This window comes from Ochotona curzoniae, unplaced genomic scaffold (assembly GCF_017591425.1).
Source record: "Ochotona curzoniae isolate NIBS_2020 unplaced genomic scaffold, NIBS_Ocur_1.0 scaffold_461, whole genome shotgun sequence".
Classification (NCBI taxonomy): Eukaryota; Metazoa; Chordata; class Mammalia; order Lagomorpha; family Ochotonidae; genus Ochotona; species Ochotona curzoniae.
In genome coordinates this window covers 12315737-12330081 of record NW_024467120.1, presented here as the reverse complement: position 1 = coordinate 12330081, position 14345 = coordinate 12315737, and the positions used below count along the sequence as shown (strand labels likewise).

Here is a 14345-nt window from a genome sequence, read left to right as displayed (position 1 = left end):
GGGGGTGTAGCTCAGTGGTAGAGCGCGTGCTTAGCATGCACGAGGCCCCGGGTTCAATCCCCGGCACCTCCACTTTTCTTCACGTTTTGGGGATAAATGTGCTTGTTTTCCTGTTTTGTTTATATTTGCCTCCCTCAAACAGAAAGTGAATCTGTTTCACATCATATGAGTGCTGCCCGTTTCTATTTGAAATTGCACACTACCGGGAAAGGCTACAGAAACAAAAAGAGAAGAAAAGGTGGAGAAAGAAGATTCCACTCGCTTCTCACTTCCCGGTCTGTGCTGCAAGAGTACCACCAAGGTGGAGCACTGCGGGGAGGCATTCGTCTTGGGTTCCATTTTGCGGTTATTTGTAGAACAGGCTGAAAAGAAAGATGAAGATAGAGGAGTTTAACAGAAGAAAAACGACAGCTCTCAATTTTCCTTGGTTTCTTTGTTTTCTAACTGTGATTGGCGGGGACGCAGACAGCAGGCTGAGCAAGGGAGACCGGTGGCGCCCCTGCCACCTGGGACAATGAGACGGATGTTTCATCAGTGAATGCAACCGCCCTCGTTTTGTCCACAAGTGGCCGTGTCAGCTGGAGATCTCAAAGCTCATCAACTCCCAGTTCCTATGTGACTCACCTAAGTAGCTACCAGACACAGCTGTGCCACCAGAAAGGATTTTTCCCCTCATTAAACTTTTAATGGGTTTCAAAATTCTGTGAGATTTTTTTGGTTAAGTTGTTTCCATGAAAATGTGCTGATTTTAACAACCGATAACTTGAAATGGCCACCCACACCCACAAGTACGGTCCACAACACACTCTGCTTTCCTTCAGAATGTTTTATATTATCACTAGCCAGCCTTTCACTATTAAACCTGAATGATCAATTGAAATGATCGATCAGAGATGGTTCTTCCATTACTAGATACTATTCATTTAGCCTTCTGTGGCCTTTCCAACTCCGGCTGCCACGTTCATTGCTTGGATCACACCCACAGCAGCTGTCTCCTATTACCAGCGGCAGAAATGATCCACAGGACAGAGACGTTCCCTACAACGGCAGCATCACCGGATTTCAAGAACTGGGGGCCAATTTCCAGCCTCTTATCAGGACCATGAGCTGTATGTTCTGAAACTCAGCAGACTCACAAGCAGTGTGAGCTGGGTGACGATCCAGCACTGATCGGTCCTGGATGGTTCAGGATGATCACCTAAACAGCAAAGCCAGCTGCTTCTGCCGGTGACACCAATGACCTTGCCAGGATGACCATCTTTGCCAGAGGCATTCCTGACATTGAAGCCCGTGCTGTCACCATGGAGAGCTTCACTCGAAACCTCGCGGTGCATTTCAGCAGGCGTGACTTTGACCATGACTTTGGAGAAAAGGCTACACGCATGCAAGGTTTCAGAACACCAGTTTCCACTGGGGCCACAGGAATGGTACCCAAACCAATCCATTTTGTATACATCCTGTGGAGATAGAAGCACAGACCCATCAGTTGGTCTACTAGGATGGAGGACACAATTCAGGAATTCAAGTAGTGTTGTACTGGCGTACTGTCTTTGTAGGTAAATTACTAGCTTTTTAGCCAAGACCCATTGGCACTGGGCATGACAACATTATCATTACAACCAGAAATTGGCAGAAATGCTACTGTATTGAGGTTGTAACCTATTTTTTCTTTTCTTCTTCCCTTTTCTTTTTTTTAGATTTATTTTGTTTTTGTTTTTGTTTGATGGGCCTGGCGCGGTGGCACAGTGGTTAAGTTTCTCTCCTTGCACACCTGGGATCCCATATGGGCGCCAGTTCTAATCCAGCTCCCTGCCTGTGGCCCAGGAAAGCAGTTGAGTACCGCCCAAAGCTTTGGGACCCTGCACCCGTGTGGAGACCCTGTTTGGGACAGACCTGTATTAATATGAACACACAAGAACCAGATCTGAGATCACCTCAGATGAAGTATTTTTGGGAATCTCCCCAACTGAACTGCTGGACTCAGAACTCCAACTATGGAGAGAATTGTAGGTTCCATGGTCTGACGATAGAATGCATGTGACAGAGCTGGGCCTCCTCAGTGGCTCAGATGGAGCGGTGGACAGCATATCGGCATGCACATGGAGGATATGGCAGTACATTGGAGCCTGCAGAGGACACCTGGTACCATGGCAGAGCACAGAGGACAGAAGAAATGGATCAAGTGCACAGGCAATAGTTGGCAGTGAATACCTGGGCATACGGAGCCTCTAAGGTGGACTGTCTGCCAGTGGATTCTGAAGAGATTTCAACGTTATAAGAGTGGCAAGATCAACAGCAACACAGAACTGTTGAATTATCAAAGCCACTTGAGCAGTGGCCACGGAACAAGGCCCACACTGGGGACCCTGGGATGGTTGCGAGGTTGGGTGTGGCTTCTCTTCTTATCTCTCCACTCCCCCAGGAAGGAAAAAGAGAATGTGAAACAATGGTCTCACCCACTTTCCTCTAACCCTTGACCCTTCCCACCCTAATCATATTTGTAAAAACTATCAAAAATAAAATACGGAAAAAAAAAAAATTCCCCTCAGGGCCCAACGCGATAGCATAGTGGTTAAAGTCCTCATGTTGCATGCGCCGGGATCCCATATGGCTGCCAGTTCTAATCCCAGCAGCTCCACTTTCCATCCCAGCTCCCTGCCTGTGGCCTGGGAAAGCAATTGAGGATGGCCCAAAGCTTGGGGACCCTGCACCCGCTTGGGAGACTTGGGACCCTGCACCCACGTGGAAGGCCTGGAAGAAGCTCCTGGATCCTGCCTTTGGATTGGCTTGGCTCCAGCCATTGGGGCCGCTTGGGGAGTGAATCATGGGAAGGAGGATTCTCCTCTCTGTATATCTGCCTTTCCAATAAAAATAAATAAATCTTTAAAGAAAATTTCCGTCTATCTCTTCGGGCTGTCTGGTGGCTCAGTTAACACCAACAATGAGTTGTTTCATTATCAGAAGATAAGCCAGAAGCACATACTTAGCAATCCACCGGTTCTTGGGAACGCGAGCTTCACACTCGCCAATACCAGCAACAACAGTCAGGACAGCACAGGGAGTCTAAGATGTTTCAGGAATCATCTTTTTGATAAAGTCTATGTGTCCTGAGACATCAGTGTAGTACTTGCTGGTCTCCAATATCCACCAGGAGATGGTGGATGGTGAGATCACACACTTGACTTTTAGTTTCCCCAAGACCCAGACATCCCTGAAGGAGCCCTTTCCCATCTCAGCAGCCTCCTTCTCAGATGTGGTAATGGTTCTTGTTGACACATCAAGTTTGTAGATGGTGGCGGTAGTGGTGGACCTGCCCAAATGGACCTGTCTGATGATAACAATGCTGATAAGAATCTTTTCTAATCTTTCTTTGGCTTTGATTTAGCAATGATTTTCAAGACACACATAGTGGTTGATCTGCATGGAAAAGGAAAGCCAAAAAAGGGATTTCCCAAATGTTTGGTCAGTGTGGTCCCTCGAATCACAAGAACTAGCGGCGCTGGAGAATTCAGAATCTGAACTCCATCCTAGACCTACAGAACCACAGCAGTGTTTTCCAGGGTCCTCAAATAATTTTTGCATAAGAAAGTTTGAAATCTATGGTATGGACTGAGGTGGTATATTATATAAATATAGGATTTTTTTTCTCAATTTTCTGGAAAAAAAATACTGTGGAAACACATTTTTGTTGGTGAACCACTTTCGTGTTCTAACCATCGGTGCTGTTCCCACCTTCTTCCCTTGGTAACTTATTTACTAACATTTTTGGATTACTATACATGACTGAATATGATGTGAGTTTTGCTTCTTTGTCAATAAAAATCGTACAACTTTTGCCGTAAAGACTGCACTAGCCTCTGATATGTGAAGTTGATGCCTTTGTCTCCACTCTGCAGCGTTTTAAACCAGGTAAATGTTGTAATCATTTCACAACCCAGGGCTACTGCCTCAGCACCACCACCAAATCTTTAGGAATTTTTTTCTATGAAAAAATTTCTTCTTTTTGTTTCTTCTTTGTGTTCTAAGCCCTATGGTAGACCTGGAAGATGCAAAAACTTGCAGCTATAATGAAGAGGACCAAAGTGTACAGCAAGAATTGGGAAATTCTTGGCTTTCATGGAAATCATGTCAGACCCCCTCTCTTGCTGTGAGGCGACTAAGGGATTTTCAAAGAATGTGTTCCAAATGACATTGGGATTTAGTCCTCTGACGTAGTACGGAAACAATAGTCAGTAACCAGACTTTATTTGGTAGGGAAACGGGTCACATTTCGCTCTGATGACGTATAATCTCTCTGTTTCCGGCAAGGACTTAAAAATAAATCCTTAAACAAAAGTAACAGAATCATCCAGAACTTGCTGATTTTCTATCTCCAAACAGTCTTCAATCCTGTTGAAAGAATCACACACAAATAGGGGGATGGGGAGCCACAGAACGCAGTGAGATAATGGACCTTCACATGGCTCTTATAAGTGTTAGTGCGAGGCGTGAAAGAAACCCTGGATGTAACTCCTTGTGCTCAGGCCTACAGTGTTGTTGTCAACACACTTTCAAAAAAATATGTATATTTTAAACAAAATTTGTATAAAATATATTTAATATTCTATTTGATGTTATAAACTTTCATAAATGTAATATAAGACTTTATAATGTTTTTATAAAATGTGTGTGGAATTGTCAATTTGTATAGTTTTTCAAAATTTTATATGAATTTTACATAAAATTCACATATACTGCTATTGCCTATAAATTTGTTTTTTTGTTTGTTTTTTTTTAACATTTATTTTATTTTTATTGGAAAGGCAGATATACAGAGAGGAAAGACAGAGAGGAAGATCTTCCGTCTGATGATCCACTCCCCAAGTGAGCGCAACGGGCCGATGCTATGCCGATCTGAAGCCAGGAACCTCTTCTGGGTCTCCCGTGCAGGTGCAGGGCCCCAAAGCTTTGGGCCATCCTCGACTGCTTTCCCAGGCCACAGGCAGGGAGCTGGAAAGGAAGCGGGGCTGCCGGGATTAGAACTGGCGCCCATATGGGATCCCAGGCGTGCAAGGTGAGGACCTTAACCACTTGCGCCACCGTGCCGGACCCTGCCTATAAATTTGTATAAAATTTTTATGTTGTAATTTTATATAAAATATAAACATAAAGTATGTAAATTGTTACTAAATTAAGATAATATTTAAATAAAACTATAAATATAAATAGTTTAAACATTTTCTACTTTTAGTAAATATATACATTTACAGAAAAATTCAATAAAATTTATACAAAATTTTATTTAGTACAATTTATATAAAACATTTATTTTGTTTTATTTTTATTTATTTAAAATATTTATTTATTTTTATTGGAAAGGAGGATATACAGAGAGGAGGAGAGACAGAGAGGAAGATCCCCTGTCCAATGACTCACTCCCCAAGCGACAGCAATGGCTGGAGCTGAGCCAATCCGAAGCCAGGAGCCAGGAGCTTCATCCAGGGTCCCAAGGCTTTGGGCTGTCCTCAACTGCTTTCCCAGGCCACAATCAGGGAGCTGGGGTGTAAAGTGGAGCTGCCGGGATTAGAACTGTCGTCCGTATGGGATCCCAGGTGTATTCAAGGCGAGGACTTTAACCACTATGCTATCACGCCAGGCTCTATATAAAATCTTTATAAAATGTTTACATTTAAAAAATGAACTTATATTTACAGTAAGTTTTAAAAATAACCTATTAGTTGAATCCTCACCTTCAGTTGCTGGGATCTCATGCGTGCTGGTTCATTTCATGGCTATTCCACTTCCCACCTAGCTTCCTGCTGGTGGTCTGGGAGAGCGGTAGAGGATGGCCCAGGTCCTTAGGACCCTGCACCCATGTGGGAGACCTAGAAGAGGCTCCTCATTCAGCAAAGACCGTTGTGGCCATTTGAAGAGTGAACAAGCAGATGGAAGATCTTTCTCTCTGTAAAATAATAACAATAGTAAGATAATTCTTAAAAACATAAAATTGTGTAAAATTTTATTGCAGTTTTTATAAAATTTAGGTTAGATTTTATAAATTTATATATGTAAATTTATATATTGCACAAATTATAAATTAGACATACATTTAATTTGTAATAAAGTTGCTATATTTCTATATATGATTTTTCTATATACAATTATAAATATTTCATTCTTTTTGTGCAAGTTGCAAAATATTATTTATCCTGAACAAATGTATATGTATTACATGATTAGCAAAAAAAAAGTTCATTTTTAAAGAAAGAAATAGTCTTGAAACCAGTACACCAAAATTCTAGTCTCTCCAGAATTCCAAAATTCTGGTTCTAAAACATAATCTTGCTTCTCTTTTTTTAAAAATATATTTTTATTTTGAATTTTGAATTGTGAGGTACAATTTTGTGCAGGCTGGAATTCTCCCCCAAACTCCCACCCCCTGTCAGATTTTTCCCATTTTGTTACAATAGTCCTTCATAAGGAATCATAATTCTATCAGTCTCTTATTTAAGTGTGCCCTGACATTGTTGGTACAGACAACGTCAGACAGTCCAGCATCCCATTGTCTATACATGTCCAATAGTTTCATTGGGAATCCATCTTTCATCTGGAAGCAGGGATGATTGTTCCATTATAACTCCACATCCATATATGATAGACCCCAGTACTCCATCACTATACATTACCATAAGTGAGAAGCCATGAAACAAGGTCAACAACTGGTATGAGTTAGAATACCCACAATAACAACATCAACAACAAATTATAGTACCATGAAAAAAAAAACAAACAAACAAAAAAAGTGCCACTCAGTAACCAACACATGAGTGACAAAAACAAAAGACAGAAGTCTCTTGGGAAAATGATGCCATCATATAATTCATGAGCCGGCGATGAATTCGACTAGAGAAAAGGGATTATTTGGAATGAACCAAACTGAAATAAAAAAAAAATTGCTTCTCTTACCTACAGAGAACAATTGACCATTCCTTTCCCGCACTCACTGTTATTACTGAGTAGGGATAGATGTTTGCAGTGCTGGCATATAGAACTGGTTGCCATAAAGACCGTGGAGACACAGGACCACAGCCTGTGTTAGTGAGGGTTCATTCCACGAGTACCAGCCTGCCCAGCAGCTAGGAGAACAGTGACTAAAACAATTAACCCATGAAAGTGTTTGCTAATGATTATTGTTCTAATCTGCCAGTAATCTCAGACCCTCGGATTCATGTAGTGTTTACTTTGTACACATAGAATAAAGAATTCAAAGAATGAGTCGCCCTGGGCTATTGTACCTAGAATCAGCCCTGGTCCCTTCTCTCTCTTCATCTTGTGTAATTCATTCTTAATTCTTCCTATTTTGATTTCATTCCTTCAGTTGCTGTCTCTTACAGAACTGTTGCGTACTGGCATGCAACACCACTCTATCATCATTTTTTTCCAAATTTGATTCTGTTTTTAGGTCTTGATTGCAGTGGAGCTCATATATTTTGGGGTGGGAGATGAAGTAGAGGTGGGTGATACTGAATAAAGTGAACGTTGACATAAAAACATATGAACAAGCTAGCTATATAAAATGAAAGTTTTTTTTTTTAATTAACCAATCGTTTTTTTTTAAAGATTTATTTTTATTATTTTTTTCATTGGAAAGGCGGATATACAGAGAGGAGAGACAGAGAGGAAGATCTTCCGTCCGATGATTCACTCCCCAAGTGAGCGCAACGGGCCAATACTATGCCGATCCAAAGCCAGGAGCCTCTTCCGGGTCTCCCACGCGGGTGCAGGTTCCCAAAGCTTTGGGCCGTCCTCGACTGCTTTCCCAGGCCACAGGCAGGGAGCTGGAAGGGAAGCGGGGCTGCCGGGATTAGAACTGGCGCCCATATGGGATCCCGGGCGTGCAAGGTGAGGACCTTTAACCACTTGCACCACCGCGCCGGGCCCAAAATGAAAGTTTTAATACTGAAAAGAATGGCTAGAAAACTTGTCCCAGGGGGCTGTTGAAATAATTCTACTGGGAGAATGTTAAAGAACTAAAGGATCCTGGTTCAATCCTGGGTTTGGGCAGCAGTTTGACAATTACCATAGTCTTGATGCAGTAGCATCAGAAACACATACAAAGATGATTGGCTTTTGCAAATCCGATTAATAACTATAGCTTCTGCTTTTATTCCCCCCCCCTTTTTTTTGGCAAACATCAAGGTGATGTCAACAATTGTATTATGTACACAATATCTCACTCTCTGGTTGACTATTTCACCGAGTCTTCTATCATAAAGTGTTAATTAGATCATTTTTTAAATTTAGTTTTTTTTAATCCATTTAAAAAAAGAATAATGATTACATGGTAGATCGGGGTGGGAAGGATCGTGGTTTAGGGAAAAGTGAGTGAGTTCATTGTTTCCAAATTTGCTATTTCTTCTTGTTGTTCCTTGGGGGAGGGGTGAAACAAAGTTGGAAGCCACTCACAACTTTCCACACGTCCCAGTAAATATAGTTTTAAAACCTAAAAATTCCCATTGAAGCAAAACCAGCCTATTTTCGCATTGTCCAACCTTTGTCCCATTCTCAAAAGAATTACTACACTTTTTCATTTCTGTTCTTCCTTCTGGCTCTTAATGGAATGTTAGGTTGTTTTTTCTTTGTCTCACGAATCTGCATGTCTAAATTAGAACTGAAGTTTCTCCTGACCGTGACCTTCCTCCACAAATCCAATCATTAATATTCCAGTTAAGAAAACAACGAAAATGAAGTTCAATAGCCTTATGTTTCAGGCTAGGATTTTATCTGGAAGAAATCACAAGAACCAAAAATCAGAAGGAGAACCTGATAACTTGCTGTATTTTTTTTTAATTAATTACCTTGCATTATGTGACACAGTTTTATAGGTACTGGGATTCCCCTACCCCTCCCCAAACCCTCCTCCCATGGTGGATTCCTCCACCTTGTTGCATTACCACAGTTCAAGTTCAGTTGAGATTCTTTCATTGCAAGCATATACCAAGCATAGAGTCCAGCATCTTATTGTCCAGATTAGTTCAACGACTTGTTGGGGAGACCATCTCTGGTTTAAAGCTAGAGCCGCCAGACTATCATCCCGATCTATTAAAAGTCCCAACATAACATCAGCTACAATTTATAACTTTGTGGAATTAAATGACCTAGTATTGAGTAACCAATATGTTTTAAAAAGTGCAAGTTCTTAACTACATCCTGTGACTTCTTCATTTACGTTTCAATTTTAGTTTATATACAACCAGGTTCTATACACTTAAAATGGCTATAAAGTACTATTCAGCTGTCTCGTGCCTATTTTCATTATAGTATTTAGCATTTTATAGCGTTGAGGCATAATTTTGTTGAAACTGGCTTTTTTTCGGGTGGTCTAGACTGGCTTTTAACTCTAACAAGACATGTGTCAACAGTTTAGGTGCAGAACATTTTTAGGAGGGGTGTGCAGAGAAATCCTCAATACCCTAGTGAGGAGTAACTAATCTTTGTGTCCCATCTAGTGAGGATGAGTGAATCCACGCTGACTGTTTCCTGTCTGGTTCTAAGCTCTCCTTGTTGTTGTCTATCTATTCTAGATTTTTTGTTTGTTTTCTTGTTTGTTTGTTTTGAGGAGTTTCCGGAGCAATCCTGATGGTCATTGCCAGAGAGGGTGGAGACCCAAAGTGATAACTTGCTGTATTAAAGCCACCATGAAAGATTCTTGTGATTATCGCCTGATGTATGTTTCCAATCTCTTGGCTTCCATTTCCTGTCCTACACTGTAAACAGTCTATATTTATCCATTGCAACTTCCACTGCCAGCATCCAGTGTTAAGGAATGCTGATACCAACAACTATTTCCGGTAGTCCTCAGGCATGGAAACCTTTGAGAAGTAGAACTTTTGATACACATTAATCACAGGTTGGCTTGTGGAGGGTGACTTCCTTATGGATGGGGGTGTAGCTCAGTGGTAGAGCGCATGCTTTGCATGTATGAGGCCCCGGGTTCGATCCCCGGCACCTCCATGGTGGTTAATTTTCAAGACTGTATGTTTAATCATATAATTATGATATATTTTAATAATACTATATTTATATAATTACATATACTCAGTATATTACATACAATATGTCATATAAAAGTTATATTTGATAAAATATGGTTTCTATTTATATTATATTATAAATAATTTACAAATATTATAAATATGAATATGTTGCAAAATAATATAAAATGTATATTATATCTCATATATTATATAGATACTTAATATATTAAAATATTAAAATGTAAATATGAACATATAATAGAATAGATAATATATTAAGTGTGTATACTTTTATATTATATATTATGTATTATATAAGTACATCTAATTACATATAATTCATTTAATTATTTTTTATTTAGCTTTTATACACAAAGGAAGCTAACCTTGCCTTTCCAAACCCATCTCTGCAGTGAAGCCCCATGTTGGATAAGATGTCTGAGAAAGAGGAAAGAGGGCAAAAAGAAAGGACTAAATAAAGAAAAGGGGATCCCAGCTCCTGCATCCAAGCAGCACTGGGCCCATTCACAGGCAGTCACCTTTTGTGCTATTACTAAAGATGGAAAATCTAGAGGAATAAGTAGAAAAGAGGACCATGTGAACATTTTCACTTTAGTTGTTTTTGTTTTCTGGGCCAAGTAATGGAGAAGTACAAGATATCTCAACCAGTCTGTGGGCAGAAAATGCGGCAAAAAGTTTCCTCCCATGAGATGAGGATTGCTGCGACTTTGGAGTCCGTAGATGAGGGAATGGCAGGTCGCTGGTCTCTGGCGTTAGACTGCTGGGGAGACTGGAGGCTTCCAATGCAACAGAAGAAATAGATAAGCAGTTACACTTCCAACTGGTATTCCCTACATGCCTTTCCCTATGTCCCTCTGACACTGCATTTCCTCGTGGCTTCAAATTCTAAAATAAAACCCAGGCTGGAAGTCTCTGTTGAGAGCAAGCAGAGGTCCACATCTGAAGAGGCAGCAGGAGGATTTTCAGTCAGAATGGTGAGTCAGTCATTCGGGGTGTGGAGCACTTGCACCGGGAAACAAATATTTCCTTTATTCTTGCTTGATCAATACAGCTGCATCTGCTTTGTATGATCAAGGAGTGCCTAGGAATTTCCAACTCATGGATGGAGGCTCGCATGGTGGAAGGCTTGCATGAATTTCTAATGCTTGGTGGTTTCACAAAACTACTTGCACCTGTGTACCCATTTTCTGTGGAATCAAAGTTTCTCAAGGAGAGAACAGAAGGCAGTGCTTGCTCCAATTTATCATCTCACTAATGTTCTTTATCAGGCTGGGATGTCCTAGCTTCTTGACTTTTTTTTTTTTTCTATACTTGAAATATCCACTGCAGGCATTCAGGAAGCATCCCGATGAAACCCACCTGGCTATAGACTAGGTGTGTATTTATTTGTCTTAGGGAGCAGTTTGTTTTTAAAAGGAGATATTCTATGTATTTTCTTTAAAAATGTTTTTCCACTTGTTTTCTTCAGACCCATTAAACTAATATACAGAGACATGTGAGCCAGAGTGGACACTATGCAGAGATGGAGGAGTAGTTGGATTTAGGTTTCTGAAGCAGAATTGTCAAATTCCAGTATTAGTTCCAAATCTATTGCAGCAAACACTCTGAGCATGGAGTCCGAGAAGCACTGTTGTAAAAAAACAAAAGAAAAGCAGAAGTGGAGAGACACCCAGAGTCAGGTGCATGCTGATCAGGCAGTCAGCTCCTAGGGTTCCCTGACCCCATCCAATCTGGAACTCAAACCACTGAGGAAAATTAACTTCAGGGAGGAGTGTGGGCTGTTCATCTCTTTCAGACCTTTAGTATTTTAGATTTAAACTTTCAATGCCACATTAAAAAAAGAAAAAAAGCTCTTGTGTTTTCTGTAAAGGAAGCCAAAATAAGCATAAAGAGATTCAGTTTACCTAAACCACCTGAGTCCTACCGCGCCATCACTACCTGGAAACTACCAAGTCTCAGAGAGAAACTAATAATTCCCTTCAGTCTCTGGGTTGGGACTTTGCCTTAGCCACTTTTCAGCCTCCATCAATTCAGTCTTTTGGTGTAAGCTCAGATAGTTCCATCCACAGTATGCATGAGTGGTAATTATACCTTCCTATCAGTAAGATTTATTTATCCCCAGCTGTAAGCAAGCAATTGCGTAGGTTGCATATACCAGGCAAGTGTTGCACTGCTTGGAGAAATGCAGTTAATAGCTGGCAGGAATCCTGGGCCTGGTTAATGACATATTTGTGTTAACTACACCAGTGTGCAGCATAGTTCCCTATCCTCTTTCCTTCTTTCTTTCTGTTTCTTTTTCTTTCTTTCTTTCTTTCTTTCTCTCTCCCTCTCTTCCTTCCTTCCTTCCTTTCTTCCTTCTTTCCTTCCTTCCTTCCTTCCTTCCTTTTTGTGAGGATGTGTGGGCAGATGCTGGCACACCAGCAGGCAGGGTCTGGGGACCCACCTCAGAGTGTGTGTGGATCCTGGGTTGGTGGGCGAAGCTCAAGGCTGGTGCAGCATACTGCTGGAAGAACAGGCACAGGGAGCTGTGGCTTGCTCAGGGTAATGGATATGCAGATGTGTGGGAGGGAGGACTGCTGAAGGGAATGTGACAGGTGAGGAGTGACTGCTGGGGGACTTCCACCAACCAGGGTAGGGTACTTGCAGGTAAACAAGGGGTTGAGACTGAGTGGGTTAGAGGAAAGAAAGTGGAGGAATTTTTGGAACCAAACCAATGCACCCACCCATGTGGGAGACCTGAGCTGAGATTGTTGATTTCAGTCACCATCTACTGGGGAGAGCCTGCCTGGCAGGGCTCCATCATAATACCCCCAACAGTGAGTGTTGAGATAGGGTGGACCATGTTAATCTGGGCCATGACACTAACCAACATATGAGAGAACCAGATCTGGGAGCAGATTCTGTGGGGAATAGTGGGCTCACTCCTGTGGGACTGCCATAGCAACTGTTTTTCAAGGGCTGGGGTTGGGGGTGGTTATGGGCAGAGCTAGACATACCATGGAACTTACCAACATTAAAGGGAGCTGAGGTTGGGAACGGGCTGGGCTGGTCCAGGCTGTAGCACCTGCAGGCACACCCAAGAATTGGGTGTGGGGTGGCTGACCAACTACTCCAACAAGCGTTGGCAATGAATATCTGAGCAGACGGAGACTCTAAGGTGGACTGTTAGCCAGTGGATTCTGGAGAGATTACATCGCGATTGGAATGGCGTGATCTACAGCCGTTCAGGACTGTTGAACTATCAAAATCTCTTGATAATTTCATGGCATTGTAAATTTCTATTTTTCTTCCTGTTGTTGATTTTGTGTTGTGGCTAACTGTGAAATGGAGATTATCATATCCAGTTGTGAGGATACAATGCAGTGGGCATCTCTACTTCCAGGTCAAAGACAGATTCCCAATGAAACAGTTAATTATATCTTCACAATGGGAAGCTGGATTCTCTGCCATTGTCCATGCCCACAATGATGGACATTTGACTGTTTATGAATGACCATGTTAAAGTAATAGTGTATATATATAGTAATAATAATACACTGGGGAATTCATTGGGGAAGAGGGGATTTGAGGTGGGGGTAAAGGCCTATGGAACCATATTATAAAATGATGATAATAATAATTAAAAGTTTTTCTTCTTTAAGAAATGGATCAAACTGACATTTTCTTTTTTCTTCTCTAGTGTTATCAGATCTTTTCTCCAACTATGATAAAAAATGATGATACTAAGACCTAACAGTTCTCCTTACCATTCCAGGTGGCCGCGTGGCCTAATGGATAAGGCGTCTGATTCCGGATCAGAAGATTGAGGGTTCGAGTCCCTTCGTGGTCGCATGCTTACTGTTTGAACCTGGCTGGCAAATAGCTCTAGCTACGCTGAAATTTGTAAAGGATTGACCCAGTGTTATTGTGGCATTTTGGTGAGAGTTATAACAGGAAGCATCACGATTACTTTTGAACTCATCAAAGATGGGACTCCTGCCTTCAGATCGGCTCAGCAACTTTGCGTCCACTTCGGGGATGAATCAGCGGATGGAAGATTTCTTTCCCTAACTTTCAAATAAATAAATACATCATATTCTCTCTCTCTCAACGAAAAATGTCTTCACAAGGAAAGGACTGTAAATCCTGCATTCCCGGATTAAGGTCCTGATACACTTTTAATTGGGAAAAAGAGTATTTATTAACTAATAAATAGCATTCAGTAATAGCATTCAGTCCCTGCTCCTCTTATCTTTCTCCCTCTTGTATTTTTAAGGTTAAAAAAAAAAAAAAACCGCTCACGAATCAGTTGTTGTAGGCATCTGAAAT

The 14345-nt window shown here is 41.2% G+C and overlaps 3 non-coding genes across 3 annotated transcripts; all 3 read left to right on the top strand.

Annotated features, from left to right (window-relative positions):
- Window positions 1-72, top strand: TRNAA-AGC. The gene has a single exon. It is a non-coding gene; the product is annotated as a tRNA-Ala (tRNA).
- A 9849-nt stretch (window positions 73-9921) lies between these two features.
- On the top strand, window positions 9922-9993 carry TRNAA-UGC. Its single transcript has one exon. It is a non-coding gene; the product is annotated as a tRNA-Ala (tRNA).
- A 3800-nt stretch (window positions 9994-13793) lies between these two features.
- TRNAR-CCG lies at window positions 13794-13866 on the top strand. Its single transcript has one exon. It is a non-coding gene; the product is annotated as a tRNA-Arg (tRNA).
- Window positions 13867-14345: the final 479 nt, after the last annotated feature.